Raw genomic sequence first — 14,349 nt, forward strand, 5'->3', positions numbered from 1 at the left:
CGTCCAGTGACGTATTGGATAAGCTAAAATGTCTACAAATAATTCTGTTTGATATACGAGCGTGTAATTTCATTGTAGACTGCAGTTTTCGACCGCGTACACGAAATTACATTAAAATGTGTTAGATCTTACGTTACGACGACCAATCCGTCCATTCACCGGGTAACTGGATTTACTCGTCACTCGGATGTGTTCGTGTGTGTTTGTACATGTGTGTGTGTGTGTGTGTGTGTGTGTGTGTGTGTGTGTGTTTTTGTGTGTGTGCGTGTGTGTGCGTGTGCGTGCGTGTGTATGCGTACGCGTGAGAGATTTAACCCAATCCTCCTTCCGTCGATGAAAAGTATACATAATATTCGTAGACATTTATAGACGGATAATACCTACGTATATTTTTACTACGGCTGGTTTTCTCAAGGACGTTCGTACTCATACGTATAAATTATGTACGCATATTTTATGTACGAAACCGCGGTGTGTGATGACCTTGCGTATTTGCGTATTGAGCGCGAGTAATAAGACTTGAATTTGCACTCGAACAAGTCGTACACAGTTGTGTACCGCATACACATGTATATCCGTTTCGTGTTCATATTGCTCTGTATACCTCTGTATATTCGTGTACCCGTAACGAGAGGTGTCGTAAAAAGATTTGCATAAGAAAAATATATTTCAATACCAAATGCTGCGCAAAATCATGCCCTTGTACGTAGTCGATTCAAGAGTTCGGAAAATTTTCAATTAAATACGGAAAACAATGGGTTTGAATTGCGATATTTAACAGGAAACGCGTAATTTTTTCACTTCGCAAGACTTTGACTAGGTCGGTTATTATGCTCCGATCATAATGTGCAGTTAAATGGTTTTCGATAGAAAATGTTGTCTTGAGCTGCTTCGGCGAGGTGTATTCAAACTTTGAAGAGCGCATTACTTATCTTAGCGCTGATCTTAGACATTTGAAAGCCGTGCGTTCTATCATACCACATTGTGAAATAGTAAAAATACACCAAAACGCATACGGAAATCGATATTATACAGTTTATAATGCCATCCCATGGTCCGATAAAATATTTGTTCAAAATATGCACCCCATCATGCTCGTTTTCGATACATATACAGCCGTCAACATTTTTATCAAATATTCCGTCATTATAAATATGATCCAATTAGTTTTATTGTAAGAGATAAATATATGATAATACATGTTGACATTCAGATGTAAAATTTACTAACGGATTTTTTTTTCTTTTACAATCAATAATTACACGATTACTTTTCTTTTGTTCGCAGTCCTATTTAAGACATCGATAAAACAATGTAATTTTATTTTTATTTATCTCGTTTATAATTAATATTATTTAAAACACGCATTAAGCGAACGTCTTCAGATAACGTAATTTTTTTATATCGAATATTTTGTAACAAATAAATAGATAAATCTACAACAACTGACATAGTAGTTAGACGTATTATCATAGTATTATAATTACTGATGGCCTTTTTAATTTTACTCGTCCATAATTGTATTGAAAGTGTTCAACGCAGAATGTTATGGGTTTTACGAAAAAAAATCTACACAATAACAATCCCATATCCCCTGTAAACTTATGCACGTCTCGGATTGGATACCCCTGAAATGTCACTAAACATACTGATACACATCAATAAATTATGTGTGCTGTGTACCTATCATGGGATCTACAAAATCTCGCAGAAAATTAAAAATTTAAAGTTCACGCTCCATAAAATATAATTACATGTTCTACATACCGACAACATTTGTTACGTGAAAACAGCATGGCACCTCAACCTAAGAAATGAACAAAGTTCATTGTACAGAAACTTAACGTTTTCTTGAATCGCGTAGAGTTTAAAAATAAAACTTTCGAACTCCTGTCGGACGTAGTACATGTGTTACGTCACAAGACGAGTACAGTAAAAATACATCGAAATATATAAGCCCAATGAGATCCATATTTCCTTCTATATGTACGCGTACGTTGATCAATTGATTGCGATTAATTGAACACAAAATTGTATCGTATAACAATAACGATCGCTTATTATTATTTTCAACCAAAATATTAATGTCAACACCGAGGTCAACAAGTAGAAATGTTGATTTATCTGCCGCTCAAATAACGAACTTTTTACTGAACAATTTTTACAATTTAATTTTTTTAATACGGCAAACCGTGCCGGTATTAAACTATTCCTGCATAAATTTTTCCCTGTTGGCCATTGAACGTGTCGATCAACCTCCATAGTTTTGGACGATATATCCATCGAATGAGAAATATTATCGAATAATACGCTTTGGAACGCCCGATCGAGAAACGAACTACGGTACAATCGTATGATCGGTAATCGTTTGTGATCGTACCGGTTAACCGGCGTTCGATTTTCCGTTACGGTTTCGTTTTGACATTTTTTCCAGCGTATAAGACTATTTCGTGCGATCGTAACGCCGCTGATGACGCGAACGCGCGCGTTTTCACGTCACCGCTGTCGGACAGAAAACGACGTCGCGCGAACCAATTAACGCGGCCGGTATAGATAACACATCGTGTCCGCGCGTTTTAATCGTTTCGTTTCCGCCGCAGGAACGTGGTTGCGGTTACCGCGCACAATGCCGCGTTCGTATCCATTGTGCACGTCAGTGGCGTAACTGGAAAAAAAACTAGGGGCGGGGGGGGGGGGCAACATAATATATTTATTATTACCAAAACCCTGACACCCCTCCCCCTCACCAGTTAAAATATTTCATTATCGTATGTATTTTATACACTATATCTAATTGTTTGATTTTACATAATTCTATATTAATACTGTTAAATAATACCCATAAGAGTTTAATTAATTAATAAAAGGTGCTATTTGTATTGTCGGATTATCTGGGGGGGGGGGGAGGGATTATACCTTTTTTTCCCAAAAAACTTGTCAGAGGGGGTGGTACTCCCCCCCTGCCCCCCCACAATCACGCCACTGATGCACGTGGTACGTATATTATCATAAATACGCCATTAACAAATATATATATTTATATATTATGTACTATTACGGCTGGTACGTACGCGCGCGCTTTCCACCCGTCGATTTGCGCCAAAATGTGTACTACGTAATCGCCGATCTAATATTGTACAACTGTTACACCTAACATGTAACACAAGCGCCAAACGCGCAAAAACGACGTATCATTTGCGCCAAAATCAATATTTTATGTAAGTAGTTATTTGAAAATTGCGATTTTACAAAAAAAAAAAAAAATATCAATAATAAATTTTGATATACATTATTATTTATTTATTTCACGACATATACATTGCAATTTACGTGCAAATAAATAGGTATAAATTTAATAAATCGATTGATTTTTTAATCTCACTTTTTTCGCATGTTTGTACTTTTATATATTTGTACTACATTTCCCCCTGTGCAATAATGTGTACTATAAACATACAAGGTATGCTTCCATATAATATGCAACATTAATTTGAATGTTGAATTTGCGTTAATGTGATGTCCCTGATACTGCTAATGTCCGATGATTGCAACCTAATCATCAACGTTTTAAATCTGTTAATTTCTAACATACCTGCAACTGCAATACAATGTTTATAACAAAAAGTTATATTTGGGAAATCTACTAATAATTGGAAAACAATTATAATAAACTACCACAACCCGTATGCGGGTATCGAACTCCGAACATCGACATATCTACCTAGACGGGTCTCTAAATCCTACGCGTCACTACATATCGGCTATCCTAATCATATTGACATTAGGTTTATAATGGACGATATTTAAAGTGAATGGAAATCGATGGTTTTCTGTCTTTACTACCATACGAGCCCATTATGTATGACAAAATAAGTAACTGATTTTTAAGTTTAGTTACTTTTATTTTTTAATCAACATAAGACATGTAGTCTAAAACTGTCTTATGACGTGACACATCAAATAGTATGCATACGGACATTACTCTTATAAATAATTGATTTGATACCCCTTGTATATTTAAATATATAGGTAAGTATATAAAAACGTAAATATTTTAAGTAATAAAGTTTGTTTTTTATTTGATTAATTTACAATACAATAATTAATAATTTTACAACTAAACAGTTATAAAATATAACAAGTATATTACATATTTTTATTAAAGTAATGAAACAAATACAAATGCATGCTTTAAAATTAGTTATTTATTATTACACAACACAACTACATAAATAATTAATACAACTTAAAGTGCAAAACTATTTATTTTAAAATAGTATATTTTTTTTTTTTTTTTTTTGTGAAAAACTGAAACATCGATATTATTTTGCTGGTACGTATTACAAATCACAATAATGTAACAACCCTGTGACATATAATTTATAACATTGTAGGTCTGTACTATCATATAATGCCTAGTTATATCGCCGGGATGAGTGTTAAATGTTTGTTTTATTTAGACAGAATAGATACATTGTATACATATTAAAAAGTTACGTTGATTGTACTACGTAATATGTTTGTTTCTGGGATGTGTTGAAACATTCAGTGCACACTGGGTTATTACGTATTGCGCGTACATAGGATTATGGCGCTCTTGTACGATTCGACTTTATTTTTTCTCATCTCATTTTGGCGCTTATGTATTCTTGTACGTACGAGGTGCGCGTCGACCGTTAACGAGAAAATATACGACGGATATCGGCAGTGCCCCGGCCCATATGGATTTTAGGGGTAGAACGGGGCCTCACATTCAATAATTTCATTCGTTCGATAATTATTAACGGGCCCCGGCGCACACTTGATTTTCGTCGACGGTAACGATAAACAACCCTTTACCAGCGACAATATTACCGTTAAGGTTGTTTACGGATTGATCCGATACTCATGATGCTCTGCTCGCCCGCGCACGGGGCCCGGACACCGGTGATCGGAAAACTCCTCACCGGGTTCGTGAAACAATCTTGTCCCTATGGTCTGCGCACACCCGTAAGATGAACATCTCCGGAGGATCGAAACGGTGTTGAAAAAAATAAAACGACAACAGAATCTGGGTGATTCTCGTCGAACGTTCGAAATCGTTGAAAAACGCACGTTGTGAAAACTAACGACATCCGACGGTTTATTCGTGCTCGTCCATTACAAGTACAGTTTTTTTTTTCTATCCGACGTCCCGTCATCGCGATCTCCCAATCAACAGAAAAATAATTCTAACGGTTATCAACCGGTTGCGTTTCGCTGTAGGCTTGCGCCGCTGAGTCATACGTATATGTATATTATACAACCATTGTAAAACTATATTACAGGAGTACTGGTGATTCGTGTCGACAGCTATTAAACACGTCGTATAATGTACAAATTATAATTCTCGTGCGGGCGCGCGCACGCGCGTTTGTGTGTCAGACGTGTGTTTGCATCACTACGTACAGAGTGTTTCCGAAACGTATGAGGTAGGAAACTAGCTAGTACACGTGTGCTCAATGTGACGATCCAACGAAGACATTTTTGAACACTTTTTTCCGTCAATATCTTGGTTTATTCAAATTATTCGCAAAAAAAAAAAAAAAAACCCGTGTTAATTTATCATGCATGTTAACTGACAACAAACAACTGTCACCATCGTTTACCTCATAGTGTTTTCATACGAATAGATGTGTTATCTTTTTTTTTTTTTTTTAATCAAAAACGAGTGACAAGCGCAAAAACGGTGTTTAAAACCTCGATTAGTATGAGAATTTTGCAAAAAACTACGACGAGAGTTTTTATTTTTACATTTAAGATAATATTCTAAAAATAATAATTATCCTTAACTGTTGTTGGCGCTATACATACATACTAACATTATATTATTCTATCTGCAATACGTATAATTTTAATGAGAACTGCAGACTGGCTTATAAATATTATCTTATCGTTTTTAATCGTTTATTCTTTATAATGTGATCACGTGCGTTTGCATAATGTAATCCGAATTGATTTCGAATTTGAAGAATTAAATGCATATTTTTTATCCAACGGAAGGTAATTTCTAAGGAATCCGCAGTTTACACGACCATCGCATTATAATTACCTCCAAGGCTGTATCTGGGGGAGTACAGGGTGTCTGAACCCCCGACATTTCTTCAATATTTTACAAATGTTTAAAATAAATATTCATTTTTAATACCAACATAAATATTTTCAGTTAAAAATGACTTAAGCTCCAATTAATCATAGACTGCTTTTAATTTTATATCATAATATCATATAGAAACTATGATATTAATTTTAATAAAAGAAGATTAAATCTTTTTCTGTCTTATTTTGATCAAATATCAAAAGTTAAAATCTAAATTCAATAAAATTATAATATACATGTTTTGGACCCCTCCCGAAAAAAATTTCTAGATACGGCCTTGTTTACCTCCATAACTTATTATAACCGTATTATGTGTCTATAAGTACATGCAGCAGTGTAGTGTTATGATTATAAATATAATATTCTCATTCATTTATCAACGTCTTATGACGTTGTACGGTTTGTGCATATAATTATTATAGATTTTTATTAATTCATCATTTTATACTCGCGCAAACAAGACAAGGAGCGATTATAGGACTCAAACTATTTTTTTTCGGATAATGTCACGGATATTTATACCGTTTCGGAACATCGTTTTTCTTTTTTTTCTGGTTATTATTATTATTACATTTTTTACGCATCCTCTGAGCCTAAGACGTGTTTCTCTTTTCCATTTACCCATCGACTGGTATAGAAATGTACGTTCATACATTTTATATTCAGTTTTATATACATGCGCGATGCTAATATATAATAGTTATGGCTCATTAGTTTCCGATAATTAACTGCACCAACTTCAAAAACGGTTTTTTTTTTTTTATATATATACAGGGTTCTGTAGTAATATTAATGCATAAAATCTATATACGGTATAGAGGTGAAATCGTTATTATACCTCTACATATTGGGTATGTTATAGTCTCATAACTTTGTCCAATTGGAAACATTTACATTTATAGAACAACACTGTTAGATACTGTATGCGTTGAGTAAATAAAGAAATGACTATGAATTACGACTGCTTAAGACATATGCCTATAATACTTATACAGTACAAAGCAGTCGTTATTTGAAATTGATTAAAGCAACACTAAACATCGGTTTAGTTTTTACAATACCGAAAATAATTTACACTCGTAGCGCTTGAAGCAACAACAACAAAAATATAATGGATTTTTTTATTTTAATTTAGTCACCCTAATCCAAGAACATTTAAGCTCAGATTATAATCTACCATTTTGCAATTAATTCCAGCTAATTTCCTCGACAGTTTAATACTATTTTAATAACAATGTACGAAGTGCACCTACTAATTACTGATGTATTAGATATATTACGCATACAGTCTACGACCGAAAAATTATTTTTTTCTAACCATTAATTTTTCTCTCGAATAAAAACAAAAACACGGTCAAGCTTTAAGATCCAATCATTTTGAGTCCATAAGTTATTATCTGTTCCTATTACCGATAAACAATTTTACAGGTCTATGTAAATAAATGAGTTTTTATTGTTCATGTGATAATGTTTTACAAAAAGGTATTTATATTGTATACGTATACGTACCAATATAATGTAATGCTCAAGATAGAAAGTAAAAATTACTGATAAAATCATAACCGTATCAATAATCACGTTTTTAATTTATTTTTATTTTGTTTTTGCCTGTGCACTGTAAATACACGTTACAAAAGAACACAACATTAAAACATTTTGTCTTGTATATGTTTCCATTTTATTTTTTTAATTGATTTATTTATTATAAATAGAAAATTAACAATTTGTTGTTGTTTTGTATTGTCACCAAATTAGGAAACTTAAGGGGTAACTGCTGTGTTATGTTCTAGTTGTTTTATCGTAAGAGTGAAAACGCGGCATGAGCTACTAAATACATGTATTGTTTATCACAAAAATATATAATATATAATAATGGGCCCTACCAAAAAATCTCATTAAGTCCTATCTACTATAATGTAGACGAAATATCAATTGAGTTGAAATTAATTTTACCGTGATTATCCTACCTAATATGAATTTTATCAAACGCGCACATCTATATTCGATAAATTTATATTAGCATTATAATTTATTTATAATCGCGTTTAAATGTATTATAATATATGAATGTGTAATATTGGTCCCGTTCAAATGTACGAAATAAAAGAAGATATCTGGTTACTGTAATAAAAATATTGTAAATCACACGTTATCAATCCACTGTAATTCTGGATTATGAAATTTAATTGGCTATTGGGCAACAGTTAATATCGACGGAGTCATCATAATGATAATAATTAAAAAAAAAAGGCGAAACTCCTATATCGAGTGAGATACAAGGACGGATGAATGATATAGATGTGTTCGTTTTTTAAACTTGAAACCGATGTACTTAATGATTAATTTAAAAAAAAACAGTCCTAAGAGAGCAAGGTCGGGTGGAGTTAATATTTTTAAATAAATAATTTATAGAAAACGTTAAACATACTGTGAGAGTTTCAAGTCTCAATGAAAACAAGAATTTGATTTTATCAAAAAAACCAATAAATTTTCTAGTTTTCTAAAACGTAACTATTTGTCAGTTTTTCTTCATTGTTCGGAATCTCAAAATTATTATTATTATTATTATTATTGTTATTAAGGCTGAATCAAGTAGAGTGATAGGGAGGGAGATAGCACTGGGCCATAAGTTGAAAGGGATCATTTTTTTTTTTTTAATATACATATCAAAATACCATCAAATAAATAAAACATAAGTATAAATTTCAAAATTAAATCATAATATATAAAATTACCCGACTTTGCCCGTGAAAATAAATGCTTATCATTATGTCGGATTAAGTTACTACAGTGGAATTATCGCGTTCAACTCGCTAAGTGTCTCTCCAAAAGTAACAGCCCTCCCTTTCCTTTATATTATGATCAAAATTCGGTGGGCTTAGGTAAATCGTGTCCAGACTATTTACTCGATTACCTATAGCAGTATATTAATATATTTAATATAATATAACGTTGTTTTCTGTGTATCGTATTAAAAACGAAGTTTAAGGCCAGAATCACACTATGCGTTTGTCGGTCGTCGATTCCAATCTGGTCTTATTGATACAGTCGGAAAAGCAAATAAAATTACGAAGCCCAAAACGAACAGAATACTAAATAGTACACGATAAAGAACAATATTTAAGAGAGCAAATAACAAAACATTATAATAATACCCGATTTGAGTTTATTAAATTTGTATCGTTTAAGTTTCTATCAAGAATATAATATTATAACAAACAAATATGTTTTAATTTAATCAGAATAATAAAAATGGAATTTATTTTTTAATGTACACAATTCATATCATAATTATAAAATTTGACTTCTAATAAAGATTATTTAATATAACAAAAAAAAAAAAATAACACAATACATTGTATGTTTTGTTTTATTCTTGGACTCTAAGTACTATTTTTTTTCCGGGACCGATTTATCGAGAAAAGGGACCCAATTTACCATTTGTCGATCCGGTCCTAATTGTTGTACTACAGAAATAATTATTTTACATATTATGTGTAACGGACATTGCGAGTAATTACAGTCGTTCGCCAATCGCAGTGCTAAATTATACGAACCACGCTTAAGTACGGATTAATAAAATTAAAACTTCCCTGACTTTCTTAAATTATTAACGGTTTGTGATTTTCTCTATAAAAAAAAAAAAAAACAGTAATAATAATGAATATAAACGTTAAAATTAAATAAAACTATTGTTAACGCTATACTTGTGTTCTGTAATAACGGTGTGCTAGTTTTCATATGTTCGTCTGGTACATTGAAAACGTATCAAGCGCGCGCTGAACCGGAACGGAAACGAACTTCGCACGTCGCGTCCGAACAAATCTCCGCGGTCTTTTGCGCGCACTTTTCTCCGGCCGCTTGCGACAGACGTGCATGTCTAACGCGTTCGTCATTATTTGAATCACAAATTGCCAAAAGGGGACATGTCCACAAAACCTTTTTTTACAGGAGACACATAAATCTATCTAGGCAAGACTTAGAAAAGAGATACGTTTAAAAATGAGTGCATTACCTGAATAATACTCACTTTTCGAAATGTTTTAATGGATTAGTCCCGATTTTAGACAAAATATGTATTCAAGGCAGATAAATACAAATCCGTAAAAACTGAATTTCCCAAAAAGTGGGCATGTCCCCTTTCTGCGATTAGTTATTCGTTTAATGTCAACCATTTCAGCCGAACCGCGTTCAGATTTTATTTCCTACGCCGGTTTATATATATTAAACGCACGGACGTTCGTTTGCGGAGCGGCGACGAATAAAATATGATTTTGACGCTGGCTCACTTTTAGCTTTTAACGTTTTAAAGAGTTGATTTGAAAAAGATAAAATGCAACTCGGTACGAACCAAGTGAACGAGTAACTAGAGTGGACTATAAGTGTCTAGTACTCGCATTTTACGCGCACGCGCTTACGTTCCGAACCCTTTGGAATCCGTCAGAACGTTGTCGACAAATGATTTTTCGATCCGATCCGGTTCAGTGCGCGGCAACCATAACACTGTTAATATTTAAAACCCACGTAAACGTTATTGCTTTTAATCGTAATATTAAAAACGTGTCCACAAAATGGACTTGGATAGTTCAACACAAGAATGAACAACGTCTGGATTTCAAAATCATATTTTGTGTTTGGATAGTTTAAGCTTTTGTCAACGTTTCTATGTGTTGGTTCTAAGCTAATGTTTGTTTTACAACCAATCATATTTTGTTTTCACATTTTTTCTCAATTGAATCAAATCACAAATAACATCACATCACGAATGAAAATTCGACACAGATTTTTATTACACTATCTGCAAATATTAACAAAACGCTGAAAAAAAACTTCGAAATAGTTCGAATATTTTAAAACTACTGTTATCATTGTTATTATTATTATTTTTTTATCATAATTTTCTTTTTAATACAGTGTATTATTTCACTAATTTATTTTGATTATATACATATATTACATCAGTATTCGCTAAAAATAATCATTCAAATTGAACAATTTATCATTGATTTCAAATGTTACTAATATTTTTTTAGTTTTTTACTCGTATCAAAAGTAACTAAATGAAAAATAATACAAAAGTTCAGTTTTTGAAAACCAATATATTTTTTTAAAAATATATCTCCTTATTTTAAACTGTGCGACGTTAGCATATATAGGAACATTTATATATAACTATTTTTTTTTTTTTTGAGTTTAGAAAATCGATTCCAAAAAATGTAACCAAGCAACTGAGGGCAAGTAAAAAAGGCGAACGGCCATTGGTTGGACTAAAATTAAAAATATATAATATTATACATTTATTAGACCACAACGATAAATAAGTTTTCGTGCAACGATTTACGTTTTATATTAATCTTGTAACCACTATAATATCGTTATAAAAAGTCTATTTAGCTGGATAGGTATAGTTGATAATGATAAAATTATAACCGATGATGAACAAGATTCTAAATTCCGGGGATACACGTATAGCTATGCAATTTCACGTGTATCATTACGGCCAATCGATGCCAATACTATTATGCACAAACAGTATTCTTCTTCTCTTCTTCTTTTTTCGTTTCGGTCTTTAAGACCATATTGACAACGATAAACTTTGCTCAAACAGTATTACATAATCAATTCAATCACGACGGTATAATGTTTTTGGCTTGTACGTTATAATGCTCGTTAGTCTTTCAAAGCACTTATTAGTGTTTTTTTTTTTTATACATACACATACACCATTACGATATATTTATTGTCATGCAATATTATCAATCGTGTTTCATTGGGCGATCATTGCTTCGTATACCTACATCATGACGTGTTGTTAAAACGAATTTTTAATATTTTTACGTTTCTATTGATTAATCAATCGAATAACGTTCGCTACTGGTTATACTTAACTTTTCTCTTTTTTCACTTGTCACCGTCACGGTAGGCAAATAACTGCACACCGTTCCATTGTACACAATTTTGTATTTTCCAATCGTGTTGGTCGATAAGTTTTCGCACGCACGTTTTCGGCCGAACTCTGCTGCTCGCTATGGAACCCAACGCCATGACAAAACGGACGTTTTCGATTGTTTTTCGAGGTACGATCCCTATGACACGCCGGGCACAATGATTCCAATTCGGCCGATGGATACGTTTCCCGAAACGTTTCAACACCTTTACGGCGGCCGACACTAGAGCCGCGCGTTCGTATGTACCCTATTATCGTTTATTTCGTCATGCCAATAAAACTTCTCGTAATCATCGAAGACGAAAAACTTGTGGGAAAACGGTGGTCGAATTCGATTGCTTGTAACGATTTGAATGGTCCGCTGCGTCGGGAATCGGCCGATCACGGATAACGCTCGGGAAAAGATAGCTGAACAAGTAAAATGGATCGTCTTGAACGATCAATTAAAAATATATATAACGCATGGTAATATTAATAACATTTTTAAAGTTAAATTCGAAATTGACCGATACGTGTAACTACCGACTGTCAGTGATCGCACACGGCTGACGCCGTCGTAGGATCGAACTTTACGAATCGATACCCATAATTCTTCGGGCGCACAACTCACTGTAGCGAGTTGTCATTGTTTTACTAACAAATATATTGCACTACACCTTTGGCGATGGATCTCGTATTACAAATGCTCAACAAATGTTTCAGTCGACGCGTTAAGTTTAAATGTTGTACGGTAACAAAAGATGCAATGACAATATTATATACCTTATCGAAGCGTACGGGTATGCAAAACATCGGGTCTAGTGGACGGAGTAGATTTCCGAACCATCGTAATAACACGATCAACGAATATCAAAAACTACAATCCGTAGACTATACCGGTCTGACGCCGAACTTGTGTTATTGCTGTTGAACCCGTTCGACCATTCGTGCGTTCTACGATTTACTAGTCTCTATTCAGTATAAACGCATAGCTTTAAATGTAAAATTGCATTTTTCTGCACCAGCGAAGAACATTATTTTTCTCGTTACTTTTTCCCGGAGTGCCTACGAGTACACGTATTGTTTTTCTGTGCCCGAAACGCAAGTCTACGAACAATTACAGTTGCATAGTTCATTGTTGCCGACCAACGACGTATTCCTGGTGGGGGGGGGGAATGCGTCGGCAAGCAAAAATAATAAAAAATATGCTCAACCGGTATGATCGGCTCGCAACGGATTGTATTGCATACCGCCGCGGCGTATCCGAACAGTCGGCCCTTCGACCACCGCCGCCGTCGCGTGTAAAAGCTAATCGATCGTATACGTTGATACAATCGTACGCGCTGCTGACAACACGTGTGAATTGTATATTCATGAGAGAAAAATGTAAATAAAAAAGTGTAAAGACGCGTCTGAATAAAATATGATTTCGCATCAAATATGCACGGCGTTCAAATATTAAACGACATCACTCCCGAGAAATAGTAGGTGGTAACCCGTACGCACTACTGCATTATTATTATTATTTTTTATACGGGAGAAATGGTCTCCGAACTGTACGGCACATAATAAAATACTTACGAACGTTGTGTGTTGTTCCGGAATCGACGTTCGAGAATACACGATTTCGTAGTGCGTTCCGCTAAACATACCTGTACACCTATAAATATATAATAATATGGCTAGAGAAAATGTAATTCGGTCGAAGAAAAATTAGTTTTATAACAAAAAAAAAAAAAAAAAAGGTGAACATAATATTCTTGGCGCCTTAACCTTTTTATTACTATTATCAGTAATAAATATAATCTAGTCAATTATTTTAATAAGTCTATGTGGATCCTGTACGTTATACCCGTACACTCGTATATTATGTTCTTAAATTCAAATTTCGTTATAACTTTAAATTAATACCTATTAACTTTACCAACGCTGACCAAACTTGCCAACTTAACCTTTAATATTATACCCTAGTCGTTTGTGCGTCGATTATATATTTGACACAATACAAAGACAATCGATGTTTTTGGTTTTTGTACGAAAAATTTGTTGTTTGGTGTTTGCGCGTTACGACTAATATAATAAAACGCACCATTGTTTCTGCGCCCATGCAAATTGTATAACGCTTTGTATACGAAACGTCTTTCTCATGTTTGTTTACATTAATATATATGTAAACGTATACACGTGATATTTATACTAAGGGTTTTATGCATTTTTTCGCCAAAAAATGAATAATGCATAACAATTAAGGTCACCTTACCCACTTGCGACCCATGCTCACACGCCTTAATCCCGTTTATACTGT

General features: G+C 33.6%; 1 protein-coding gene across 1 annotated transcript in view; it reads left to right on the top strand.

Moving 5' to 3' along the window:
- The window catches only part of LOC112692228 (homeotic protein distal-less), a 201,637-nt gene that overhangs the window by 59,775 nt on the left and 127,513 nt on the right, over window positions 1-14,349 (top strand). The gene's annotated exons all lie outside the window — the stretch shown is intronic.

The sequence above is a fragment of the Sipha flava genome, unplaced genomic scaffold, assembly GCF_003268045.1.
Source record: "Sipha flava isolate LNK unplaced genomic scaffold, YSA_version1 116_pilon_pilon, whole genome shotgun sequence".
Classification (NCBI taxonomy): Eukaryota; Metazoa; Arthropoda; class Insecta; order Hemiptera; family Aphididae; genus Sipha; species Sipha flava.